The following is a 20,537-nucleotide window of genomic DNA, read 5'->3' as shown; positions in this document are numbered from 1 at the left end:
GACCCAAAACCCAAGCTACCTCTTTTCTGATTTAGATAGGATATCTTGCAGATGGTAATCAAACATTAGAGTACTCACATTTTATATACTTAGCCAGTCAAATTTACATGTGCCTCATACAAATTTATTTAATTTACTTGTAGTGTACCAATGGTTCTCATCATCACAAGTCAGCAGTTATTAATTATATTCTTTCAGTGGTCTCATTTTTCTCTATTCCAATCTCAGCTGATAGCCGAGATCAGTTTGCCTTCACCTAGGAAGAGAGCGAGTGGGCCTTTCAAGTATTGCCCCAAGGCTATCTACATAGCCCAAAAATCTGTCATGGTTTAGTGGCTGGGGAACTAGCCAACTGGACTAGGCCAAGCATGGTTACAATGTTTCACTATATTGATGACATGTTACTAACCTCTGGTTCTATTGCAGATCTAACCCAGGCAGCTCCAATGCTGCTAAGTCATTTGGAACAATCTAGATTGGCTATGAACATAGCCAAAATACAAGGACCTGGGCTGTCAGTCAAATTCCTAGGCGTGGTCTGGTAAAGTGGGATGAGAGTCATCCCAGAAGCTATTCTATACAAGATAAGGCATACCCGCGGCCCACAACTGTAGCTCAGCTACAGACATATTTGGGACTTCTGGGGTATTGGAGAGCTTCTGTACCTCATATGGACTAAATGGCACACCTACTGTATGCATTAATGAAGAAAGGAGCATCCTGGGATTGGACTGAGGAAGTAGAACAGACTTACCGAACTACAAAAAGGGCAATACAGCAAGTACAGGCTTTACAAGTGGCTGATCCCACTAAACCTTTCGAATTAGACATACATATAACCCAAGAGGGGTTAGGATGGGGTTTGTGGCAGAGACAAGACTGATTCCAAACACCTGTGGGATTCTGGTCTCAGCTCTGGAAGGGTGCTGAAGTGAGTTATTCTCTAATAGAAAAATAGTTAGCAGCTGCATATTCTGCCTTGATGGCCACTGAAGCTATCACAGGGACTGCCAAAGTCCTAGTAAAGTCAACATACCCTATACTAGATTGACTGTGCACGTGGACAACAAACCCTAAAACGGGCGTAGCTGAGACTCCCACTTTGTCTAAGTGGGGAGCATATATAGAACAAAGAAGCACTATGTCAATGAATCCTCTGCTCAAAGAGTTGCAAACTGTACTAGGCCCAGTAGAGGTTGTGGAGGAAACTTTGACACAACCCTTACCCATGAAGGTGGAGGCTACACCTTTCCATGAGGGACAAGGACCTATCACAGAGCATGCCTGGTATACAGATGGCTCTAGCATGGGACCCTCACCATAATGGGTTGCTGTTGCTGTCCAGCCCTTAACAGATACCATGTGGTATGAAAATGGCATAGGGCAAAGCAGTCAATGGCCTGAACTGAGAGCAGTATGGATGGTGATAAAAAATGAGACTGGCCATCAACCATCTGTACTGATGGCTGGGCTGTGTACAAAGGTTTAACCTGTTGGATCTCTACTTGGAGATATCAAAGGTGGATGGTAGGCCACTGATCCCTGTGGGGACAGGCCATGTGGCAAGAGTTATGGGAGTTGGGACGTGGGAAAGCAGTATCTTTTCTTCATGTCACAGGACACTTCCCCTTAGCCAGTCCAGGAAATGATGCAGCCGATGCCTTGGCCTAGGTAAGATGGCTGGAGAGAGCCCCAGCTACTGATGTAGCCCAGTGGTTACATCAACGAATGCAGCATGCTGGCAGCAAAACCATGTGGATGGCGGCTCAAAGATGGGCCTTTCCTATAAAATGGGAAGGTGTAGTAAATGTCTGTCATGATTGTCCAGTATGTGCTCAAGAGAGTCCACACACCTGGTGGGTGCCGCATAAAAATGCACAAGTAACTCAAGGAAGGGTGCCCCTGATTCGATGGTAAGTGGTCTTTGTCAGACCACTGCCAAGGTCAGAGAATTTCAGATACATCTTCACAGCTGTTGATACAGCTACTGGCCTTCTGTTTGTTTGGCCTTGTAAGACCCCTGACCAGGTAAACACTGTGAAGGCATTGAATAGCCTTACAGTCATGTATGGCCAACCTGTAGTCATACAGAGTGATATTGGAACCCACTTTACTGGATATGAGGTTCAGAAGTGGGCTTCCCAGTTGTCCAGTGGAAGTTACATATGCCATATCATCCCCAGGCAGTGGGAATGATGGAATGGTATGATGGTCTTTTAAAAAAGGGTCTAAGGCTGTCTGCCCAACCCCCATCCCTGAAGGGGTGGACATGGGTTGATGGCCGACAGTTAGGATTCTAAATGAGAGACCCTACAAGGGTGGACCCTCTCCAGTGGAAGCCCTATTACATAGGGCTGCAGCACCTATACAGCTGCAAGTCACTACTAAAGATAAGCTTTTAAATGGCAAGAATGGAAATATCCTCTTACCAGTTCCAACCTGTTTACAACAGGATAGACAGTACAATGCGAGTGGCCTTTGAGAATAGAAGTGCCCCCCCCCCATATATGCTGGGTAGGTCTAATAGGGCCTTGGGGTAAAGATTAGAAGAAAAGTTACAAGTTTCACCTTGGGGGACAAATACCTGGCCTCCTCAAGTAAAGGTAACATGGCCTGGAACAGATAAATGCTCTATTCCAAAGGGCACATTTGTATCATCATTATGGCCAATTATGAGTTCCTCTATACTGTTAGATGTAGAACCTACAGATCCAACAGTGTTAGCGGATAAAGTATGGTATCGTAAACCAGGTAAGATACCTATTACTGCAACCATCATTTCTCAGGATGGCAAATTGGCATGTATCTTACCAGAGGGGTGAGAACTCCCCCTATTGGTACCAATAACCCTTCTATCTTTTCGCCCATAGTGTTCTAGCTGTAGACACCACCCCAGAGTCTACTGGGTACATACATACGTTCGTGTGATCAATATGTCAGCTTACTGAATATGCACTGAATTGCCCATTAGTATGACTACAGGATTCCCATGGAAAGTCATACCAGTGATGACTACTAACTGGACATGTGAATCTAAAGAACAGGACTACAGGACAAGCCTTAAGGACAAGGCTTAAGGCATACTGAACATACAATAGGTTATATAAATGTAAGGGTCGGTCATTTATCCTCACTAAGGGAACATAGTGGAAGATTCTTAACATATAGAGTGTACGGCAAGGGACCCTGAAGGGGTGGATTGTTGGGAAAATATAGAAAAATGGTCAGGGCCCCTCTGATGTTCAGAATCCTGGCAAATATATGGTGTGGGTGGGGCCGGTGGCCACACTGAGTCTCGGCCTTTCCCTTCCAACCACTTCTACATGGCTTCAGCCACTGCTGGAGGTGTTTTTGGATTACAGACTTGAGTATAATGGACTAATGGCTCTGACACATGGCACTTTTGAAGACCCTCCGGGAAGCCATAGGGCAGCTGCTTCTAGCTCTGAATAAAGCCTATTATTTCTTCACCCACGGCTCCCATGACGTTTTCCTATTACCTAGCTCGTAGACCTGCGTGTGGAGGGTTTGTGACCCAATCTGAACAACAGGCTCAAGGGGTCTGTGAGACTTAGCTTTAGACCTGCGTGTGGAGGGTTTGTGTGACCCAATCTGGACAACAGGCTCAAGGGGTCTGTGAGACTTAGCCCTAGCACTACAAATAAAGACATTGAATTTGTTAATTAAAACACTTTCCACAAAGAAAATCCAGGTATAAATGGCTTCACTACAGAATACTACCAAACATTAGAGAAGAGCTAATATCAGCTTGTCACAAAGTCTTTCAAAAAATAGAAGAGAGTGTAAATATCCCAACTCATTGTATGAACTCAGTTTTATCCTGATACTAAAATCTGACTAAAACATTTAAAAAAAAAAAAAAAAGGGAACTACAGACCAATATCTTTTATGAATGTAAAAGTTCTCAACAAAAGTAGCAAACCAAAACCAGCAATAGGTAAGAAGGATAAGAAACAATATCAAGTTGGATTTCTCCAAGGAATGTAATGTTGGTTCAACATATGAAAACCAGTCTTGTGTACATATCAATGTATAAAGGAGGGATCAATGGACACAGAAAAAGCTTTTGACATTAATCAACATTGTTTCATGACCCGCATACTAAGAATAGAAAGGAACTCTCTCAGCCTGACAAAAGAATCTACAAAAATCTTACAACTAACATCATCCTTAATGTTAGAAAAGATATGCTTTTCCTCAAAAAATAAAGAAATAGACAAAGATAACTTTTTTGACATTTCTACTCAACATTATTTGGGAGGTTCTTCCCAGGGCAATTAGGCGTGAAAAGGAAGTAAAAAGCATCGGATTGAAAACGGAGTAAAACTACAGGCAGATAACATGTTCTTGTGTAAAGAAAATCCAAAGGAATCCAATAAAACAATATTGAAATTCATTAGTAATTTTAGCAAAAGTGCAGAATACAAAATCAATAAGCAACAAAAAAATGCTTTTATGTACATTAGTGATAAACATTCTTAAATAATTTTAAGAAAACTATTTACTTTATAATAGCATAAAAATAAAATACTTAGAAATCAGCTTAAAAAGAAACAAATTGTTGAAAGACTTAAATAAACAGAAAGACCAACGATGATCACGAATCAGAAGACTTTTTACTATGAAGACGCCATACTACACAAATTGATCCATTTATTAATTTCTACTAATATTCCATCTGGATTCTTTGCAAAAATAGACAAACTGATTCTAAAGTTCATATGGAAATGCAAGGGATCCACAATCTTGAATAAGTAGAACAAAGTTGGAGATTTCTGAATTCAAAACGTGCTATAGTGCTACAGTAATAAAAGCTGTGTGTTAATGGCAAAAGGAAAGACAAAAATCAATTAAATAGAATTAAGAGTCTAAAAATAAGCCCACACATGTACAATAAATTATTTTTTTTAATGATTATGCATATTCCTGGGGTAAAAAGCTGACTGTCACCACCTGTTCCTGAGATGTGATGATTAGATCATTACTTTAAGCATGCCCATTAAGACAAATTGCAATTATTTCGCATGTCCCCCACCCAACCATTCTCCCCCTCCATCCGCAACAGCCCTAGATCTGTTCTCTCCCTCTGCAAGTCCAAAACACCACTGGCTTGTTTCACTTAACATGATTTTCACCAAGCTCATCCATATTGCTGCAAATGGCAGAATTTCATTCTTTTTATGGCTGACTAGTATTCCATAGTGTGTATATGTCACACTTTCCTTATCCAGTTGTTTCTTGATAGACATTTAGGTTGGTTCCATATCTTGGCTATTGGAAATAGAGCTGTGATGAACATGGGAGTGCGTGTATCTCTTTGACATGATGATTTCCACTCCCTAGGGTATATGCCCAGAAGTAGGATAGCTTGATCATATGGTGGATTTATCTGTATTGTTTGAGAAACTTTCATAATGCTTTCCATAGCAACTGTACTAATTTACAGTTGCACCAACTGTGTAGGAGAGTTCCCCTCTCTCCACATCCTAGACAGCATTTGTAATTCTCAGTCTTTTTTATTATAGCCAGTCTGTCTGGGATGATATCATATCTCAATGTGGCTTTAATTTGCATTTATCAGATGATTAGTGACACTGAACATTTTTTTTTAACTACCTGAAGACCATTTGTATGTTCCATCAAAAAATGTCTATTCAGTTCCTTTGCCTACTTTTTAATTGGATTATTTGTTTTCTTACTGTGTAGTTGTTTGAATTCCTTGTGTATTCTGTATATCAATTCCTTGTCAGATGTACAGTTTGAAAATAGTTTCTTTCATTCTGTAGGTTGTCATTTCACTCTGTGGGTTGTTTCTTTTGCTGTGCAGAAACTTTTTAGTTTGATATAGTCCCTTTTATTTATTTTTTTTCTTTTGTTACTTGTACTTTTGAGCTCTTATTCATAAAGCCTTTGCCCAGTCCTACTTCTTGAAGTGTTTCCCCTATGTTTTTCCCTTAGTAGTTTTATAGTCTCAAGTATTATATTAAAGTCTTTAATCCATTTTGAGTTAATTTTGCTTTATGGTGAGCAGTACGATGCTGTTTTGGTTACTATAACTTTAAGTCAGGTAGTTTTATGCCTCCAGTTTTATTCATTATTATTATTTTTTCCCTCTGGATTGCTTTGGCTATTTGGGGTCTTTTGTTGTTCCAAATGAATGTTAGGACTTTTTTTGTTGTTTTTGTTTTTTTTCTTTCTTTTTTCTTTCTTTCTTTTCTTTTTTTTTTTTTATTTTCCATTTCTGTGAAGAATGTCATTGGTATTTTGATGGGGATTGCATTGAATCTGTAGATTGCTTGAACTATGAACATTTTCACAATGTTGATTCTTCCAATCCAAGAGCATGGAATGTCTTTCCATTTTTTATGTCTTCTTTAATTTCTTTCAGTAGTGATTCGTAGTTCTCATTGTAGCGATCTTTCACCTCCTTGGTTAAATTGATTACTAGTTTTGTTTTGTTTGGTTTTGTTTGGTGACTAATGTAAATGGGTTAACTTTCTGGATTTCTCCTTGTATTGGTTCATTTTTGGAGAATATAAGAACAACTGATTTTGGGATGTTGATTTTATATCCTGTAACACTACATAATTTATTAATCAACTCTAAGAGTTTTTTGGTAGAGACTTTAGGATTTTCCATATATGAAATCATGGCATCTGAAAACAGGGAAAGTTTGACTTTGTATTTTCCAATCCAGATGCCCTTCATTTTTTTCTTTTGCCTGATTGCTCTTGCTAGTACTTCCAATACTATGTTAAGCAGGAGTGGTGGCAGAGGGTATCCCTCTGTTTTTCCTGTTCTTAAGAGGAAAGCCTTCAGTTTTTTCTCTATTCAGGATGACATTGGTGGTGGGCTTGTCATAAATGCCTTTTACTGTGTTAAGATACTTTCCTTCTATACCTAATTTGCTAAGTCTTTAACATGAAGGTATGTTGAATTTTATTGGAATGCTTTTTTCGCATCTATTAGGATAATCATATGATTTTTGCCCTTCATTTTCTTGATGTTTTGTATCAAATTTATTGACATATATATACAAAGAACCATCTTTACATCCTGGGGATGAATCCCACTTGATCATGGTGTATAATTTTTTTAATGTGTTGCGGTATTTTCACTGCTAGAACTTTGTTGAGGATTTTTGCATCTATGTTCATCAGAGATGTTGGCCTGTGGTTTTTTGTTATTGTATCTTTGTCTGGTTTTGGTATCAAGTTAATTATGGCCTCATGGAATGAGTATGGGAAAGTGGACTTTGTTTCAAATTTGGGGAAGAGTTTGAAGAGAATTGGTGGTTTTCTTTGTTGGGAGACAGATGATTACTGCTTCAAACCTGTTGCTTGTTATTGGTGTGTTCAGGTTTTCTATTTCTTCTTGTTTCAGTCTTGGTAGTTTGTGTGTGTCCAGAAATGTAACCATTTCCCCAGATTTTCAAAGTTGTTGGCACATAATTGTTTGTAATATTTTCTAATTTTTTTTATATTTCTTTGATATCAGTTTAATGTCTCATTTCACTTTCTTATTTTTGTAATTTGGGTCTTCTCCTTTTTTTAGTTACCTAGCTAATGGTTTATCTATTTTGTTTATTTTCTCAAAAAACCAATTTCTTGTTTCACTGATCTTTTGTATCATTCTTTGGGTCTCTACATCATTTAGTTCTGCTCTGATCTTAATTACGTATTTTCATCTACTAACTTTGGGATTGGAATCTTCTTGTTTTTCTAGTTCTTTGAATGCAGAATTAGGTTGTTAACTTGAATATTTTTTTTTTTTTTGATGTAAGCCTTTATGGCTATAAACTTTCCTTTTAGTATTGCTTTTGCAGTATCCCTCAGATTTTGATATGATGTGTCTTTATTTTTGCTGGCTTCTAAAGATAATTTGATTTTCTGTTTAATTTCTTCTTGGAACCATAGGCTATTTCAAGAGCTTGTTGTTTAATTTCCATGTATTTGTATGGAGTTTTGCTTGTTATTAATTTCTCGCTTAAATCTTTTGTGGTCTGAAAAGATACTTGATATGATTTTGATTTTTTTTTAATTATTGAGACTTAATTTGTGACCTAACATGTGGTCTATCTTGGAGAATGTCCTATGTGCTGATGAGAAGAATGTGTATTCTGTAGTTGATGAATGAAATGTTCTGTAGATATCTAGCAGGTCAAATTGGTTAAAGTACAGTTCAAATCCTGTTTTTCTCTGTTGATTTGTTGCCTGGATGATCTGTCCAATGATGAGAGTTCAGTTCCCCAACTATTATCATATTGGGGTCTATCTCTTTTTTTTAGGTATAATAGTGTTTGCTTTATATATCTGGGTGCTACATATTTGATTGTTATGTCTCCTTACTGGATATATCCCTTTACCATTATATAGTGGTCTTCATTGGCTCTTTTTATGGTTTTTGGTTTAAAGTTTATTTCATCTTATTAAGAATAGCTACTCCTGCTCATTTCTGGTTTCCATTTGCATGGCATATCTTTTTCCATTTCTTCACTATTAGTCTGTTTGTATCTTCACAGGTGAGGTGAGCCTCTTGAAGACAGTACATAGTTGGGTCTAGCTGTCTCTTTTGAGTTGGGAGCTAAATCCATTTACATTTAGGGTTGTTACTGAGAGATATTGTCTTCCTCTTGTCATTATATTGCTTTTTGTTTAGATGTTTTAACTACCTTTGCTAATTTATTCTCCTTTTATTATTTGTCTTCAGTGCTTGTGTGCTGTATTCAGGTGGAAAGATTTAGTTTCCTTTTTGTTTCTCTTTTGCATTTGTGTTTACTAGCGGGTTTTGATTTTTCTTGTGTTTTCGTGGTAGTGATTATTGTTTTTCAAATTCCAGGTGCAGTACTCCCTTGAGAATTATTTGCATGGCTTGATCCTGTGGTAATAAACTCCCAGTTTTTCTTTGTCTGGGCAATACACTTTTTCCCTTTCATTTCTAAAGGATAGCCTTGCTGAGTATTGTATTCTTCGCTGTCAGGTTTTTTTTTTCTTTTAATATTTTGAATATGTCATCCCATTTTCTTCTCCCCTGTAGAGTGTAAGTTGAGAAGTCTGCTGTTATTCTGATTGGGGTTCCCTTATAAGTGCCTAGATGCCTTTCTCTTGCTGCTTTTAGAATTCTCTGTCTTTGAGCTTTGCCAGTTTGACCGTAATGTGTCTTAGGATGTTTTTGGATGGATTCTATTTGGAGATCTTTGAACTTCGTAGATCTGAAGGTCTGTGTCTCTCCATACACCTGGGAAGTTTTCTATTATTATTTCATTAAATAGATTCCAATGCCTTTACTTTTCCCCTCTCCTTCTGAACACCCACAATTAGGATGTTTTTGCACTTAAGGTTGTCTGCTAGCTCTCTTAGTATCTCTTCAGTTTTTTAAATATATATATATATTTTTTCTTTTGGTGTCCCTGGGTCACTTCATAAAGACCTTCTTTGAGTTTGGAAATTCTTTTGCTTTCTCTAATCCACTGCTTAAACTCTTGCTTGTGTTTTTTGTTTCACTTAATGAGTCATTCAGTTCCAGGAGTTGTGCTTCATTCTTTTTTTAAGGTATTATTCTCTTTGTAAATGTCCTCCTTCATTTCCTGGATGTTTTTTGCTCATTTCATTGTGTTGTCTAACTGAGCCTTCTCATTTCATTGAATCTCTTACGATAGCTACTTAGATTTCCTTCCAGTCATTTCAAGGGTTTCCTGTTGTGTAGTGTCTAGTACTTGAGAATTACTAAATTCCTTTGGTGGTGTCATATTTTCTGAGGTTTTTGTTTGTTTGTTTGTTTGTTTGTTTTGGTGGAGGTCATATTTCTAGTATCTCTACATTGATTTCTGTTCATTAAGTTGACCAGTTGCTTCTGCTATTACTTAGAGTAGACATTAAGGAGAAAGCCTTCTTCCTTTTTTTCCAGACTATTTGAGTGACTCTCCTTGTGTCAATAATGTCAAATATGTGGTGGGCCACCTGCACTGTGGTTGTGGATGTTGCTGTGGTAGCAAGTCATTCTTGCAACAGTAGAAGTTCTGGTGGTCGATGTTGTGTACCACCTCCATGGAAGCTTTGAGTGGCCTCTCTGGTATCAGCAGCATGCAGTCTTCTTTTCTGTTCAGGTTGGGTGGGGTGGGGTGGCAGCTACCTGGGTTTTCTTTCTGCCTGGAGCCTCCCTGGTGGTGGCATCATGGGGTCTTGCCTTCTGTGCTGTATTAATTTTTGATAAGCTTCCATGATAATTCAAAAATGCTCAACATCTTCTTCTGTCAAGGAAATGAAAATCAAAACTATGATGAGATACCACATCACAACTGCTAGTATATCACACAAAGACATTGTGTGTGCATTTGGGACAAAATTAATAAACACTAGAAATCTAATAATTACTCATAGCAGTTGGAAGAAGAACAGGAATCATAGTAAGTAGAGAAACAGAAACCAAGAATAGCATTGCATTTAATTAGGCTGTAGAGCAGTAAGAAAGCATCAGTCTATGAAGAACTTTATAAGCCATGTTTAAGACTTTTATAAACCATGTTTAAGCATCTAAAAGAATCAACTGACAAATCACACACACACACACACACACACACACACACACACACACACACACACACAGCTACAACCCACATAGGGAAATCTGTAACTGTAATACAAAAAATGGGCAAAGAAAAGTCGAGATAAGAACAGATCTAGCTTCTCAAAAGGTTAACTAACACATGGAGAGATTATGATACCCACAGGTAATCCATAAAATACTCATTCAAACAACAACGTGATTGATGTCACTTTCCAAGTACTGTATTGACAAATATTTGAAAGCTAGAAATTGCCAACGATGATAATGAGCCACAAAAGGAAGGGTGTGATTCAATCCAACCCTCTGCATGTGGGAGGAAAGGAAAGAGAGATATGTAAACCCATTATCTGTAGAAATTTCTCATCAAAATGTGTAAATTGCTTGTCCTATTTCTCTACAGCTTTTAACATAGGAGTAGGTGATTTTCTAATTTGATAAGTAAAAATACTAATACTAAATATAGAACATGATTTTAAAAATATATATATAATTTATCAGATTTCATTTTACATAGCATGTTTTTTACACACTGTCTTGCCTGCAATTATGAAAACTTTGAGAAAGGTGTTCTGCCATCAATGTGGCATACAGAAAGATTGACTGATTGCCTAATAAGGTCCTTCATCTAGGAGAGGTGGAGCTGAGAATAAATCTAGGCCTTCTGTCTAGATCTTTGAATTATACCTTGATGGAAATGAGCATTGAGATTTTAATGTGCTGTAGCTTTCATTTCACTTCTGGAAAGGATCTTAGATGCTTTACAAAAAAGAAGGAAAAATTGGGAGTGCGGGAAGGAAATTCTGCTACAGTATTGAGATCAATGCAAACACTTTTATATTTAAAATCATTTTATTTGGTGCCAATAGGATTTCAGAATCCTCAAAGGTGCACAAGAGCTAACCTATTTAATCAGGTTTTATCATTTGAATAAGCAAATAGGCCATTTGGGAATATCTTCCCTTTGCAGTACAAACACAATCATCTGCTGGTTTATTTTTGTTTCAATTAGTCTCATTTGATGTGGCCTCTAATACAATATTGGCTGAGGGGATAGATTAGGTTGGTCTCTGTGACACAGTTAAAGGCCATCATTTTATTAATGTGTGGCCATGTATTTTCAATCATAAAAACCACAGGTAGGAAACCAGCAAACAATTATTGTGCTATGTTCATTTATTCATAAATTTATTCACATAATCAATACTTAGTAAACCCATAATTTTTGCTAGATAGTATGCTAATTGCTGTGGATACACTGTGAGCACAATTCACCTGGTTCTTTTGATTATAAAACGTACACTCTAGCATAAAAGACAAACAACAATAAAGTGTGGTAAGTTTTTTTATAGAAGTACAAAATACTATGGAGTATGAGTAGGAGAAACGAAATTGAGGGATCTTTTTATAGAATATTTTACCTTTTTAGTATGGAGAATTTTGAAGATATATAAAAAGTAGAAAGAATAGAATATCCCATTCAAACCGCCATCCACTTCTCTACTGTCTTTATTTGAATACAATTTTACAATGTTAGATATCATGTAATTTTGAACATAAACATTTTAGTATGTATAAAATATAGAAACTTTTTTAAAAAGCAACTATTTGTATAAATTTGGTAGGATTTAAAAATGCTGCAAATGTCTGAACTTTTTCACAATTAACTAGTGGCACTGGCCAATGGCTAAACCATAGATTTTTTACTTGCATTTAATAAACTTTCTAGACAATTTTGTGTAATCAAATATCAACAACTATATGAAAATGAAACATTTTTTATTGAAGATTTATTATTTTGTTTAAAAGCTAATTGTTTAAGCACAACTTTCTCCTGTTGGAAAATATAAGGTTTAAATTCCAAATTGTATAAACAGTAATATAATCTCTATAGGAGGGAAAAAGCCTCAGTTGAAAGTACAGGATACATGAATACGAGGATTCTTCATAAAGTTCATGGAAAAAATGGAATTAAAAGATACTATGAATTTTTCCATTAACTTTTTGAAGACTCCTCATCTATACAGAGTCCTATGAAATGAAGGTGATGTAGAGTGATATGTTGATATAAGGTGTGTTCTTTTTCCAGGACTAGACATTATTGCTAGCCTGTATCAATTTACATTTCTTTATTAAAGAGTGCCTTTTTTTACTGAAACATAATTGATTACACATTTTTGTGAGATACAGAGTTGAAGTCAACATCTGTGTATAACGTGCAATGATCAAATCAGGAAAATTAGCATATTAATCAGTACAAAACGTAATCATTCCTTGTGTCCTTTAACCAATTTCTTGCTAACCTCTCCCCCTCCCCCTTTCCTGCCTCTAGTTCTAGAGTACCAATTTTTTTTTTTAATGGTGACAACTCACACCTAACTTTTATATAGAACTTGTCACTTGCTCCTAATCCACTTGATGTATGGGCAGCACTATTGTTGTTAACCGTAGTGGAGAAGGAAATGTTTAGCTACATCAGAAATGTCCTCACAAGGGCTGGCCCCTGTGGCTCACTTAGGAGAGCGTGGTGCTGATAACAGCAAGGCCACGGGTTCGGATCCCATATAGGGATGGCCGGTTAGCTCACTTGGGTGAGCGTGGTGCTGACAACACCAAGTCAAGGGTTCAGATCCCCTTACTGGTCATCTTTAAAAAAAAAAAAGAAAGAAAGAAAGAAAAGAAATGTCTTCACAACTCATAGAGATGTCATTCTATCTATCTATCTATCTATCTATCTATCTATCTATCTATCTATCTATCTATCTATCTATCTATCTACATTGGAATTAGTAAATTAGTTTTGCTCATTTCTTTTTTACTTTTTTTAAAATGTGGCTATTACAAAATTTGAGATTATCTTATTGAAAATTCAATAGTAGGCAAAAACTTCGAAACTAAATTTGGAGTAAATTCACCTTTTCCATCTTTTCTGACAATGCTCCTGCTGTTTGTCATGGTATTGCTGGTAAGAAAAGAAAATGTAAAAGGACTGTGAAGTATTTCACTGATAAATGTGTTATTGACTTCTAACAACTATTGGTCAAAACATATCCCTGGGAACATGCTTGAAGCATTGTTAGCCTTATATGGAAGGTATCATAATATTTGGAAAACACCTTATGAATCTATGAACTAAATTGGCATCTGTATTCTATATTTCAGTACCAGACCCAAAGGCTCTGACTATTGAAACAGCAGTCTCAGAATTGAGAACAGTAAGAGTAATAGTGGAACTAAAAAACGAAACAAAACAAAACAATTCATACTGTTCCCATCCTACCAAATCCAAAGTCTGTCACACTGCTTGGATATTTTTATATAGAAACGATAATTTAATTTTTAGCATTTTATATTCTTCCTTTTGTTACTTATGTTGTAAACTGGAAGATAATATTGTACCCCATAAATATTTGTAAACACAGTCACATTTTCATTAATTTTGGGTTACCAGAAGCATATGGTTATGGTGAATATGTTAATTATATTCCCATGTTCCTTTCTGTTGTCATTCTCTAGGGTTGTGCATCTTGGATCTCCACTAACTAATCTTGCTGTTATTTGTTCTATTTGTCTTGAACCTATTACCCAAAGATCTTCTTAAATGATCCAACTTGCACTTATAACTTGATTTTCTAAAGCCTTTTAACGCTTATTCTCTTTGATTTTTGACTATCACATAATTTTTCAATACTTTATAATTTTTCAAGTCTATATGATTTATCTTTATACCTAGATTGCAAGCTCCAGAAGAACAAGTTCCATGAATTAAAGTTCTTTTTGTGGCCTATTATAGTTTTGGTACTGAAAATGTCCTCCTAGAAATAGCTAAATAGGAATCACCTGGTAGTTTGTCAGAAATGCGCTGTCTCAGAACCCTCCCAGTTCCCAGGGAATCAGAATCTACAGTTTAACATAGTTTCCAGGTGATTCGTATGAACATTATAGTTTGAAGCACTGCCCGAAACTGTATCAACTCTCTGTAAATCTGACTGAACCCTTTCGAGTTTATCAGCTGTTACATTAGCATCCTCCTACTACCATAAAAAGCTGGGTGGCTTAGAACAACAGAATTTATTTTTTTTCCCCCTCTTCTGGTATAGGAGACCAGAAGTCTGAAATCAGACTGCAAGGTTGGTTCCTTCTATAGGCTTTGAGAGAGGAATCATCTCATATCTCATGCCTCTCATAGTTTCTGGTGTTATCAGGCAATCCTTGGTATTCCTTGATTTGTAGATGTATCAGTCCAATCTTTGTCTCTGTCTTCATGTTGCCACCTTCTCTGTCTCCCTTTGTGTCCTGTCCTTTTCTTATAAGAATACCAGTCATTCCATTTAGGACATCCCTAAATCCTGAGATGATTTCATATCAAGATCCTGAACTAATTATATCTGTAAAGACCCTATTTCCTAGTAAGTTCACATTCTGAGGCTCCAGATAGTCATGAATTTTGTGGGACATTATTACTCTCCATAGTTGTATAAAACAAAGGTTTTAAGTCATTTTGTTTTTTTCATCACAGACAAGGTGATGACCACTCTTCTTTCTGAGAACTCAGACATGGTGAGAGACAGCTGTTGATGGAGGTAAGAATGTTAGTTTCCACTGTGGCTACAACTCCTGGTTTAAACAAAGCCTAAAGCCTGAAGTGAGGTGTTTCTTTCTCTCTCAGTCTTGGTCTTCTCTCTCTCTCTCTCTCTCTCTCTCTCTCTCTCTCTCTCTCTCTCTCTCTCTCTCTCTCACACACACACACACACACACACACACACACACACACACACACACACACACACACACACACACAAAGTTCTAACTCAAAAACTTAGTTATGGAATCCCTATAAGCTTCTCTTGAGATATATTCTTCCCATTAAATAACTATGAAATCAATAATCTTTCTCATATGCATTTGCTTAGAGTCACTTTAAGAATACATAATGCCGTTGCTTGCATTATCTACACCTACTGTATTTGTTTTTCATGGCTACCACAGAAGTAACTGGATGTCTGTAATGATCTTTTTCCCATCTTACAGTCCATTTTCCTTACAGCTTATAGCTAAATGATCAGCTGATGGTATTTTTTTGTGAGCTGTTTACAGATGTTTCCCTTAATGTTGTTCAATTAACATCTCTACAGCATATATTTTCCTTCTCAGAAAGTTACTTAATGGTATATGTTAATGCATTCATACCCAGAAGCTTTTAAAGTAATGGGTGCAAATGTTAGGGGGAAAAAAAAAATACTAAATAAACGTTCGTAAGTAAGGATTCCTACCTATAAGTGATGATCTTGCAACTTTTCTTCTCCCATTTGCTAAAAACGTCTCTTGTGAGAACAACTGATAATCACATTGCTGACTTGACTCAAAATACATTAGATGATGGTAAGAGGGTTTATCAAAAATTAGGAGGGATTTATTTAATAATTTAATATGTAAGATGATCAACATGATGTTAGGTATGACAATGAAGTAAGAAATGTTTTGGTTTAATTCTCAAAACAAAGCAAAAAATTACTTTTAACCTTCTTTGTATCTTTGTATTTCTTAAAAAAAAAATCTTGTTTTTATGATCAAAATGTTTAATTGACCTCTGATTAGTCCGCTAAAACCTAGCACTGACTCAACCATTTCAGAATTGTAAAATAAGTGAAATTTGCCTTCAGACTATTAGGTAGTCTTAGTGTTTCCTTGCTTTTGAGTCCTTATTTTGTTATCTAACTTGTAGCCATTTTACAGACAGCAACATATACCTGGAAAAAGGTCAGGAATAAATACTCTCCTCAGGTGCAGAATTTAAGAGGTTGTAAAATTAAGAGGGTCCCAAAGAATCTTGAATCAAAACAAACAGTATTTTAATTAGGGTTTCCAGATAAAATACAAGATAAGCAGTTATTTGATTTTCAGTATTTATACAGATTTTTTTTAAGTGCTTCATGCAATAATTTATCTAAAATTCAAATATTGCACAGGACATACTTATGCCAAAAATTTCATGTTGTCTACCTAATATCATCAAACTTAACTATGTGTCCTATATTTTTATTTGCTAAATCTGACAATCTAATTTTGATGTACTATTTTTAAATAAATTCAAATTACTGTAAAAAATCCACCATGAAAATAATTTTACAATTTAAATGAAGCAAGGATAAGTCTTACTAATTTTTCCTTCTGCCTCAGGCTCTAGTATGGCTTGGTACAGCATGGTGACTGATTCTATTTTACTTTTTAAAATACTGCATTAAAATATTATTTATCTTGATTACTGAGTAAGGACTGCTCTTTCAATTTTGCTTCCAAGGCAAATGCCTCATTTTTCTTACCAGTCTAAACAATAGCTAGAATCTTCCTCAGCTTTTTACACTTTGCACTTACCATAGGCCCTGGTTTTAGTATGGAATAATGTGATAATGCCTACAGAGTGAGAAAGTTTATACTGAAAGGATTCTTATGGGTGACCTGGTCTCATCATTACATTTGACTCAAGGAGAAATTGAGACTCTAGGCAGTGACTTGACTTGAACTCTGCTTACATGGGAAATGTGAGGAAATATTAGGAAATAGAAAGCAAACCTCCTAAAAATCCGGTGCTACAGAGCTATTAACACACACACACACACACACACACACACACACACACACACACACACACACACACACCACACCATACCACACCTCTACACATTATTTTTAAGCAAATTTCAAAGGAGAATAATTGTCATGAAGTAGCAGCAAGCCATTCGAGGGCCTTGAGTAGAATAATCTATAAATGAGGGCGCAGTGTATTGAATTCTACCTAAAATTACAACTCCAGGTACTAAGGTAGCAAAAGAATTATATTAGGTATTTATTCCACAAAAATGTATTAAGCTCTTTCTCATACTAGGCATCATTCTTGGTACTAAACATATAGCAATGCACGTAAAAGACAAAGTTCCTTTTCTCTTGGATCTTTTGTCACAATGGAACAAAACTAGTTATAAACAAATAGAACAAATCAATAAATTTTGTAATGCAGATGTTGCAAAGTGCTAATAATCAAAGAAAACAGGATAATAAGAAATATGTTCCTCAGTGTGAAGGGCTATATTAGGTGGTAGGGGCAGGAAAGTCTTTTTGAGAAAATACCAATTAAGATGAGAGATGAATTTTGAAAGAGGCAACTTAAAATGTGGATAAAGAACACTCCAGGAAGAGGAAAGAGCAAGGATATAAACCGCAAAAGGGATAGAGCTGTGCCCATGTAAAGAACAGCATTGGTCCATAAATTTTGGCACTTCATCTGCTTTTAGTTAATGCTATATTTTAATATAGCAACTGGAAACACATTTCAGGGCTATTTGAATAAATTTTATACAGTGTGTGTAGAATCATCCAGTGACCCCAAATTTGGAAATTGCAAATACAGAAAATAGTGATACTAGTCACATATGACTATTCAAATTTAAGTTAATACAATCAAGTAAAATAAAGAACTCAGTCTGTTAGTGGCACTAGTCACATTCAGCTGTTCAAGAGCCACATGTGGTCTGTGGCTACTGTATTGGACAGTGCAAATATATATTATTTGCATTATCTAAGAAATTTCTATTGGCCAGCCCAGTACTGATCTAGAGGGAAAGACAAACATATCATATATATTTATTTTGTAGAATACACATAGTACATATTTTTCCAAAAACTATATATATATTTTCTACAGAAAAACCTATGTATACATATATTTTTTTTTGCAGGGGGGGGGACAAAAATCAACCCTTTGTATGCATTCACGTATTCAATAATATTGAGTATTGAGTGATTGCCTACTAAACACATGATAGATTACAGGAACTATTGCAAACAATGGAGTTTAGCAATGAACCACAAAGGAAAACATCTTTGCACTTGTGAAGTTTATAAGTGGATAAATAGGAAAAATAAACAGTGAGTTCAATGTTGATAATGCTTAAGAGAAAAAAAAAAAAAAGCAGAAAAGGGGAACCGAAGGGTCATGGGGGCTTGTTTTGAGGAGTTGAAATAATAAACTCCTAATAATAAACAGGGGGATTAGGGAAAGCCTCACTGAGAAAATGATGTTTGGGGAAAGGCCTGCAGGTAGTAAGAGGATGGGGAACTTCTGAAGGGTGGGCACAAAGGGCCTGAGATGGGAGCCGGACAAGCCTGTGTGAGAAACAGAGGAGATGAGCATAGCTGCAGTAGAGCAGAAGGAGAATTGGGGGAGAAAGAGGTGCTGAAGCCCGGGAGTATTGGTACCGAATTATTTAAAGACCTGTAGATCATTGTAAGACATTTGTATTCTAAGTAAGTATATGAAAGAAAGCTTGATATTTTTGTTTTGCAAGATACCAAAGGAGAAGTAACATATCGGTATTATAGATGCCTTATTAAAATTGCTGGGAGTATCCCTACTCAGAAGTATGGCACGGTGGTAAAGCATGGGTCTCTGGAATGGATACCTATCTTTGAATAATACATTAAAATCTTTGCTAATAACTTTGCAGACTGGTCAGGTTACTTCCCCTCTTTAAGATAGTAAATGGCCAGCACCTCTAAAGTGCAATCTGTGTTTTGGAGACATGGTCCTTATCACTTTGAAACATGTCTTTTAATCTTCACAACAGCCATGTGAAGTGGTACTTTGCTTATTCCAATTTCACAGATAGGAAAATGAATCAAAGTGACATAGGTGACTTACCTGTTCACATAGTTAATATTATCAACCTCATATATTTGATAGGAATTTTAAATAGAGCAATTCATGTAAAGCACTCAGCAAGTGTCTGTTGCACAATGATTATTATTACTGATATTATTTCATTATCATCTTCCATGCAGCAGACCCACCACTAAGCAAGACGTTGAAATATACTTCCTCTCTAAGAAAAATCTTTTCTGTTGGGAGCTTGAAATTTACCTCAGGTTAAATTTTTTAAAACAGGCAAATAAGAGCACTATTTGAGCAATCATGTCATAGTCACATGATTTGTTAGGTTTCTCATCAAATAATATAACATTCTATATTCCCAGAACTACAGGATAACCAGTCAGGTGTCATCTCAAGAGTTATATTAACCATCATCTCCAGACTAAGAGATGACAAAATCAGTGGGGATATAAAATGATATCCACTACCTGTACCTATTTGTTTATACTTTTGTCACAGAATTTGATTTTATTTGGATTTTGAAAAATGGATTGCCCACTTTAAGGCCATGGTACCAGATTACCAGATGTAATCTCCATTATGGCAAAAAATGCATTCTTTTTTTTTTTTTTTTGGTACCTCCATACTTAGCACACAACATAACAAGTGATCAATAAATTTTTCCTTTACTGAATTCAATTTATTGGCTATTTATAACCTATGAAGCAATAGGGAAAAATACGTACCAGAATAAGGCATGTTGATATCTCAGAATAAGACTTGTACCATTTCCTTCATAGGGGTATAGGTGAAATCAGAGTGACAGCATAACTAAATAAGATAATACATAACAATATAAGGTAGCAAATGTCAACTGAAAGCTGAGAGAAACTGGTAACAGGCATCCTAGCACAGTGACTCTCACTTCCCATCAGCCCTGACATTCACACATAATGACACTCCAGGCTTAGCAACATTTTTTTTTTTTTTTTTTTTTTTTGGTGGCTGGCAGGTACAGGGATTGAACCCTGGTCCATGGTGTTATCAGCACCATGCTCTAACCGACTGAGCTAACCTGCCAGCTCCCCCAGGCATAGCAACTCGTGACCCAACTGACTGTAGCACAGATAGCAGAGCAGATGACAAGAAATGAATGATTCTGGATGTCTCAATGAATCAATACTTTAAACACATGGAAAGAGGGGTTCACTCTTGTAATCCTACACTTCAGAGAGAAATGTGAAGAGTGGCAGCATAAACTGATCTGTTGCTGTGTGGATCCTTCCTTCTTTTCTTGTGCAAATCA

At 36.2% G+C, this 20,537-nt stretch overlaps 1 non-coding gene across 1 annotated transcript; it reads right to left on the bottom strand.

Annotated features, from left to right (window-relative positions):
* Nucleotides 1-20,237: 20,237 nt before the first annotated feature.
* Nucleotides 20,238-20,311, bottom strand: TRNAI-GAU (transfer RNA isoleucine (anticodon GAU)). The gene has a single exon. It is a non-coding gene; the product is annotated as a tRNA-Ile (tRNA).
* Between the last annotated feature and the right edge of the window lie 226 nt (nt 20,312-20,537).

Source organism: Cynocephalus volans, chromosome 14, assembly GCF_027409185.1.
Source record: "Cynocephalus volans isolate mCynVol1 chromosome 14, mCynVol1.pri, whole genome shotgun sequence".
In the NCBI taxonomy this organism is placed as follows: Eukaryota; Metazoa; Chordata; class Mammalia; order Dermoptera; family Cynocephalidae; genus Cynocephalus; species Cynocephalus volans.
The sequence above is the reverse complement of the archived record's forward strand: the minus strand, read 5'-3'. Positions and strand labels throughout refer to the sequence as shown.